Raw genomic sequence first — 7,864 nt, 5'->3', positions numbered from 1 at the left:
GACCAGCCATGATGTATGGTTTAGAGACAGTAGCAATAGGCAGAAGACAGGAGGCGGAGCTGGAGGTGGCAGAGTTAAAGATGCTAAGATTCTCTTTAGGAGTGACAAGAATGGGCAGGATCAGGAATGAGGTCATTAGGGGGACAACACAGACAGGGAGGTTTGGAGAAAAAGCTAGAGAAGCCAGATTGAGATGGTTTGGACATGTGCAGAGGAGGGACAGTGGATACATCGGTAGAAGAATGTTAGAGATGGAGCTACCAGGTAGGAGAAAGAGAGGAAGACCAAAGAGGAGATATATGGATGTAGTGAGGGAGGACATGCAGATAGTTAGAAGATACAGAGAACAGGGAGAGATGGAAATCAATGATCTGCTGTGGCAACCCCTGAAAAAAAAGGTAATTTTATCTCAATGTCTCTCTGGTTGCTCACTTGAGTCTTTGTAAGACTGTTCTGTTCTGTCTGTTTATTTACCCGAAACTGGGTGATGTATCACTTTATCTTTGCTGAATATCTTCTCTACTTTGTTTAAACACAGCTATACAGTATACGCTGCTTACTGATGCAAGTGGAAGGTGAGGAGTGGAATTAAATTTAATGATGTCATAACACTGTGTTGGTTTCCCTCACCTGGTGTTGATGTGCCTCCTGTGCATCAGCTGCAGTGACAGTTTGAAATGGCAGCAAAGTAAAAGCTCTGCTTATTTATTAATCTAATCACCAGCCTGGCCTTTTCTGTATTGCAGAGACTTTACTCATGGAGCAGGTTCACTGTTGCCTAAATAGGTGCCCACAGAAGGTGTTTTAAAGGGCACCAGCACCAGGACATGGAGATGACAGGCAGACGGGGGGGGGGGGGGGGTTCCCCTTCCCCCCCCCCCCCCCCCCCCCCCCCCCCCCCCGAACCTTCCTGTGGGTTGAGTCCACTGGAAGGTACCAACCGCCCTAACCGGTTGTTGCCTAACATGTTCAGCCTTTTTGTTAATATTATATACCATTTTTGTGTTTGTTGGTTTTTATGCCAAATCGTTTCTCTGAACAAATTTCCTACGATGCAAAGGTTTTGAATTAGCACAGGCCTGTGGCCACGCTCTCATTTAGACACTTTGCTTTGACTTTGTGGCAAAATTAATATTTTAATCACCTGAACATCAACTGTTAATTTTCATCACGTGGGCACAAAAAGAGATTTGTAATGATGCTCATTTGGAGTTTCTGTAAATAAAACATTTCTCAGCTAAAATATGGAACCAAATATAAACAACTGTAAACCGTACAATATTTGAATATAATTAAATCAATCTGAGCTTTTTTTTTTGTGAGAAATACGCCAAAGAGCTCAGCTCAATCAATAACGTCACTTATTTCTGTGTTTTTTGCTGCAGGCTATGGAGACGGGCTTTTGTCAAAGCTGTTTGCTTCTCAGTCGTGGGTGGTTTTGCATGACAAAGCTGGAAACAAATGTAAATAATCCCCGTTGAGCTTACAGTGTTGGAAAGATTGATTTTTTTTTCACATTAATTAAACACATTTGCCTATTAATGCACTGTCTGTTATTTACACCACAACATGTCATGAAATGTAGCAAAGAGAATCATTTACGTTCTACCAAACTGCACCAGTACAACAAAAAATTTAAGAATTCCAGAAAGTTGAGCAATTTAAGCAAACCTTTTAAATTATAGAAATCTTTGAAAATGCCAGAGCTTTACATGATTCAGGGGTGCACACCAAGGGGCATGTTAGATGGAAGGGAAAATATGCAGCAGCGTCAGGAAAAAAAACAAAAAACAGAACAAGCAAGTGATCATGCTGCATATGTCATGTACATGTAATGATAAGAGGAGAGAGACTGAAAGTGACATAAATAAAACAGGGCAGAGGGGAGTTGAGACCATGGGAGACTGACACTTGAACATATTCAAGATGAAATAATTAGCTGGGACAATAGATCAAGGAGTTGGTGGGTTGGGGGGCAAAAAGGAATATAACGGGGGGAAATTAAACTGTCAATAAGAAGAAAGAAATATCTAAATGGAGAAAGGAGGGATAGGCGTACAAACATGGAGCTTACAGTGAGACAGAGGAATGTGGGACAGAAGAATCAAGACAGACAGAGAATAAATAGATTGGACTGCAAAAATTGAAAAATGAACAGAAGAAAAAGGAGATAAGAAAATTACAAACGTTCTTTTCTTTGACAGAAAAAACCCTGGAAAACTTGTACGGATGTTGATAGTGGAAAACAAAGGAAGCGATGGGTGGATGGATGGATAAATACATGGATGAATTACAGAATGGCTGTATGGATGGATTTGTAGATGGGCGGATGGATAGATGGATCAAGGAAGTATAATTAGATGATATATTAGTAGAAAATAGTAAAAAGCAGTCCATTACTTCTTCTACCCATACACTGCATGATGCAACCACCAGACGTTGTCTCCCACAGACACAGGAAGACATATGCACCTGCATTGTACATGATCCTGTTTACATGCTGGTCTAAAATGCTGACAGTGCTGAAGTGAATACCTGTACCGAGGAGAGCCCTCAGGCCAGTGTTGAGTTGACATATTTCACATCAGCACATATTCTTGGCCTGACGCTTAATACAAATGAATGAAATATTCCATTCCCTCAGAAGCACAGCTGCCAGCCTACAAAACCTCCGGCAACAAAAGATAGCCTAAAAATGATTACTCCAGGCACTTTGGTAGGTCACAGGTGTTTCATACTCTAAAGTGCGTTTTTGGTGATCAAGTTCATGGCCTTGTGGCTGCTAGTAGATGGACTAACCTTAATATATTTACCATTTAAAACCCTGTGGGAAATAAAGGAGAAGAAAAACAACCTTTTACTAATTTATACAGAAAATGTCATATCTCCCAGCCCAAGAATGACTAATTTGTAGAGTGGAGTATTTTACAGCATCCACATTCTTCCATACATTTATTGTCATGGTACTATGGCAATTATTTTAACAGCTAAACCAGTGCTCTGGCACCATAAACATTTGTCTATATTTCTGCGATGTTTGCTATGTATTTAACAACATATCCGTATCAGATAAATCAGATGCTAAGTCTTAAGTAAATATAACACAAGATATTAGTGAAAATCTGTGAACTCTGTCAACCCAGATGTGGACATGTAACACAGATCACCGAAAAGCAAGTGTAACGTGAATTATCCTGCGCAGCAGCACTGTCTCCGGAAAATGTTTATAAAGCTAAAGCTTTAATCTGCCACCTCAGCGCCCAATGTACTCAAGCTGCAGCTGGGTCATTAAGTAAGACTGTGGAGCATTCCCTGCCCATTTTAAAGAGCTCTGAGTGAGCAGCTGCATGCCAACATGTGCATAAATATGGGTGACCACTGCTCTCCGATGATCCTTTAAGAGACATATTCAAGGGTCAATCTATGCTCTGTAACAGCAACGTAAGAAGGTCATGAGGCAGAAAACACCTACAGTTAGATGCAGCTTTAGAAAGTGAAACGGCTTCTTCTTTTTAGTGACAGAAAGGGGAGTTTAAATTGGCTAAAATTGTGTCTCTCAACCTATTTGAGCCACTGCAAATATACATTTGAAAAATCCAATGACGTACCACCAAACAAAAATATCTCACTAGTTCCAGTTTACCCTCAAATTACCTATTCAGTATGAAAACCTGACCTGTTTGGTTAAATACAACCCTGAGATACCTACAGGAATTGAGGAAAGACAGACAAGAAGATCTCTGAGAGATCACACTCTCTCTTCTCTTAGTTTCTATCTGGCACTGTCACATTGATGAACAAAGGTACATTTTTTGCAATAAATCAACAAGTGAAATGTGATCATTTTCTACTGAACAGTTGTTAGAAACCACTGGACTTAAAACCCATTAGCAAAGTCTTAAAACTGAAATTGCTGTTAAAAAGATTACAACAACATTTCTTATCATCAGAAAAAAAGCTTCACAGTACATTGGTGGCTTGATATTTACCACTGCCTTTGACAAAAGTGCCGTTGTCATAAAGTGGACAGGTCATCTCGGCAGAGTGAACGGCTCCAGGTGTCCGACAAATATTTGTTTCATTTTCAGAGAATGGTGTCTTCACCCTGTGGGTCAAAAAAGCAATAATATGACAATTACAAAAAGAGAGTCAGGGAAATGCCACAGGAGCAGGAAGCAGTGAGGGCAAACTGTGAGGGTAAAGATTTTGTAGAAAAATGGTTCCTAAAATGCATGTTATGACTGCCCCATGAATCCTAATTAGTTCTCGTTCCTTTGTTTCCTCTGTTATTTCCTCCTCAAGGTCCTGCACTGTAGCTCTAAATCAGTCTAACAGCTATCCTTGGTCCACATTTTGATTAATAGTTGCTTTTGTCACGCACAACAGCTAATAGATTAATCTGCAATGTCAATAAAACACCCTGTCAGTGATTTCAAATGTATTCTATTGTAATAGAAGTCTTCTTTTCCCCCTAATTCTCATCATCAAGATGTGACAAGCTTTTTGAAAACATAAATCACCACCAGACTCTGAAACTGCCGTGAGCTGTAAGGCCCTATCAGACAGAGTGCTTCATCCAAAATAAGATTGATGCTCAGGAGAAAGAGAGTCCACATTCATCTGGATGAGGCGCTAATACATTCACTGCAGATATCTCAACCACCATCACACCTTATTACCTCTCTAAGCTCCAGTGGCCAGCTCCCTCCCACCACTGTGGTCCAGTGCCTTTCATCAATCACGGTCAAGCGGCTAAACTGTCTGAACGGAGCTTTGGTGATGGTTGATAAGTATTTGGTGCAACCCATTGTGTTCTCTCTGGTGAGGAATGGCTGCAGATAAACAGCAGGAGCCGTGTTTAAAATGTATTCAAATGCTTCATGTTTGCACACAAGCTCACAATGCTGCATCGTCACGGCTGTCAATTAGAGGGACGGGTCGGCCCTGCATCAATCATCATTAGGTGACATTTGACCTGTGAGCAGCTGAGCCAGGGATGAGACCTACTTCCACAGCAGTGTGCCGATGCACAGCAACAACATAGCCTAGAATATATTTCAGCTGCTGAGCCTAGACACGGTGTTGCCATGTAAACATGTGTTTAGTATATGCACTGATGGAGCCAGGCAAGAAAATCTCTCTCGAAAAAAACAGCCAAAAACACAGCACTATTTATTTCATGTCAGGTAGAGGAGGGATATGAAGATTCACAATCTGTTATGAACTGTGTCCATGGTTAGACTGACATTCATTCAAATATAGTCATTCTCAGAAATACAGTGATCCCCCTCCTATCACGGTAGTTGCGTTCCTAGACTTACCACGAAATGGGAAAATGCGAGACACTTATTATTATATTATTATCATATATATATTTACCTTTTACAAAACCTCCCCCACACTGTTATCAACCCTCCCTAGTCTATATTACCCTTTCCCACACAATAATATGCACAGAGAGTTGTATAATCAGTGTGAGGAACAGAAGAGCATGCTCGATTAGCCAATAGAACACCAGGTAGGTATCAGCCAATAGAAGGCTGTGTACGATCTCGTCTATAGTAAACAAAGCTACCGGCGATCGTTCACAAATGGGCTTATCTCAATTTCAAAATGAGAATCCACATTTTTAAAATGAAAGAAAAAAGATCGGATTCGACAACAAATCTGCGATGTACTGAGGGAATGAAAGGAGAACCGCAATATAGAGAGGTTAATATGGAAAGGTAAAACACTCAGTCAATAATGAGTGAAAAAAAATGAGATATTGGAGTTTTAAACAAATGCTGTAACATTTTAAAACCCAATTGAGCAGTATTTCACCTTGCACACCCTAGAGTTTTTCAGTCACATATAGAGACACTCGCTTTCACACCTACTATCAATTTAAAATGAACAGTCACTTTAAACCCTAATCTGCATGTTTTAGACGAGGTTAGGGAACAGGTGTAATCTTAAAAATGCACCACAGAAAGACCACCAGTTATCACTGAGGTGAAAATCACTACTCCTGGTTCCCACACTTTGTTAGTAGTGCACGTTATGTAGATAGGTCTCTTATATATGGAGTTATTTCTTCAAATCTTCTCTGCAAATATATCCTATTTTAAACAGTGTAATTTTCTTACAAAACTGCTGCTCTGACTGAACCCAGGTAATCAAATAACAAATGTAGCACACAACATCAATCTGCTTTGCTGTGCTACCCACTACAAAAGCTTTGTCCTGGCTATTATTGAGTATAGTAAAGTCCATCCATCCATCCATTTTCATCCGCTTATCCGTTACCGGGTCGCGGGGACAGCAGTCGCCACCCAAATCACATTGCGCCATACCAAACCCCCAAACCTTCCTGCGGGTGGTGAGTCCACTGGAAGGTATTAACCGCCCTAACCGGGATTCGAACTTGTCCAGGAGGTGAACCCTGGGGTTCCTCACCAATGACAGAGACCTTGCCTCTGGGCCAAAGCGCCACCTAGTATAGTAAAGTATAATATAGTATAGTCCAGGTTAGCAGAATAGAAAAAAACCCATCAACAGCTATTTTGCACTCTCCCATTGTACACTTATGTTACAATAAATATGACAATGGGCCATATTTGGGTAAAACTCAATTGTAACTCAAGTACATTAATAAATACACAAGTCAGCAAACGCAGGTGGAATCTTTCATGAAGTGACAGTAGGAACAGTACGGTGGTAAATATGAGTTCTCTGACCTGGTCTCTCCACAAATGGAAATGACACATCAGGGATCATGAAACAACAATAAAAACACTTCCACTTCGAGGAGACGTAGACTCAGAGCACAAGAGGTGGCTTCTGAAATACTATTATTAACAGTGATGACAGCAGTAGCTGTGTGTGAACTATAAGCAACAATAGCTATTTCTATTTGTTTTGGTTTTAAAATGTGTCTTTCTGTCACTGTTAACGCTGATCTTTGCACCCATCATTTTATCGACATCTCTGCTTGCTAGCTCTGGGCTTTGTGCTCACAAGAGGCCACATGACAAAATCATCTAATTTAGAGAAAGTTCGTCTGAAGACAGAGCAGTGAATTTTGGAACTGAAATCACTTTATAACTAGTTTTAGCTTCAGGGAGGAGAAAAAAACACATTTATGACCCGGAGTCTTCTGAGATTTGCCACTGTGTGGAGCACATAGACACTTAAACTGAACTTCAACACACATTCACTTTCTCCATTTAGATGAATGGGCGCCACTATCCGTCTGTGATACTTGGTACAGACACGAAAAATAAAGCAAGTGTCACTATTTGAAAAGTTTGTCACTGAGGTTTAACTGTGTAAAACGTGACATTTTCTTGCAAACTAATAAAAAGAAAATAAATAAATGATTTTGAGTTCATTAAATGTTGTCACCCAGACGTCAGCTCACTGTTAACACGGCCATTAGGACTTTAATTTTGTCATAGAGGCAGGTAGAGTTCTTAAATGAAGTATTCAACATCATCTTTAGCCTTCCTGCTTTTCCTCACATTTATTCTTAGTCTAGCTCACTAACGAGTGTTGCTATATGTGGGTGTAGAGAGTGACCTTTATTTAATGGGATTCAGATTGTTTAGAAAAGTTAGTTACACTGCACTGCATACGTTTATGACTGCAAATATGTTGCACCTGCAACAGAAGTTGTTTTGAAACTGTGCAATGAGTTGAAATTGTCCAAGTGACATGATGTCTGTGCATTTTCTCCTGTGCAGGACATTAATTATGGGACCCTTTAACTCTGTTGCTGAAGAAAATACATTTCTGTCTATATTATATATACACACACAATGCAAAGTTTATATGTAGAAAACATCTATAATAATATATATATATATACATATATATATATATA

At 39.9% G+C, this 7,864-nt stretch overlaps 1 long non-coding RNA gene across 2 annotated transcripts in view; it reads right to left on the bottom strand.

Annotated features, from left to right (window-relative positions):
• Window positions 1-905: 905 nt before the first annotated feature.
• Window positions 906-7,864, bottom strand: part of LOC103394956 (uncharacterized) — a 28,581-nt gene continuing 21,622 nt past the window's right edge. For both annotated transcript variants that reach the window (XR_523213.3, XR_001761627.2), the window contains exon 4: window positions 906-4,105. This is a non-coding gene — a long non-coding RNA (uncharacterized LOC103394956). The remainder of the gene's footprint in view (window positions 4,106-7,864) is intronic.

Source organism: Cynoglossus semilaevis, chromosome 19, assembly GCF_000523025.1.
Source record: "Cynoglossus semilaevis isolate Cse_v1.0 chromosome 19, Cse_v1.0, whole genome shotgun sequence".
NCBI lineage: Eukaryota > Metazoa > Chordata > Actinopteri > Pleuronectiformes > Cynoglossidae > Cynoglossus > Cynoglossus semilaevis.
The sequence above is the reverse complement of the archived record's forward strand: the minus strand, read 5'-3'. Positions and strand labels throughout refer to the sequence as shown.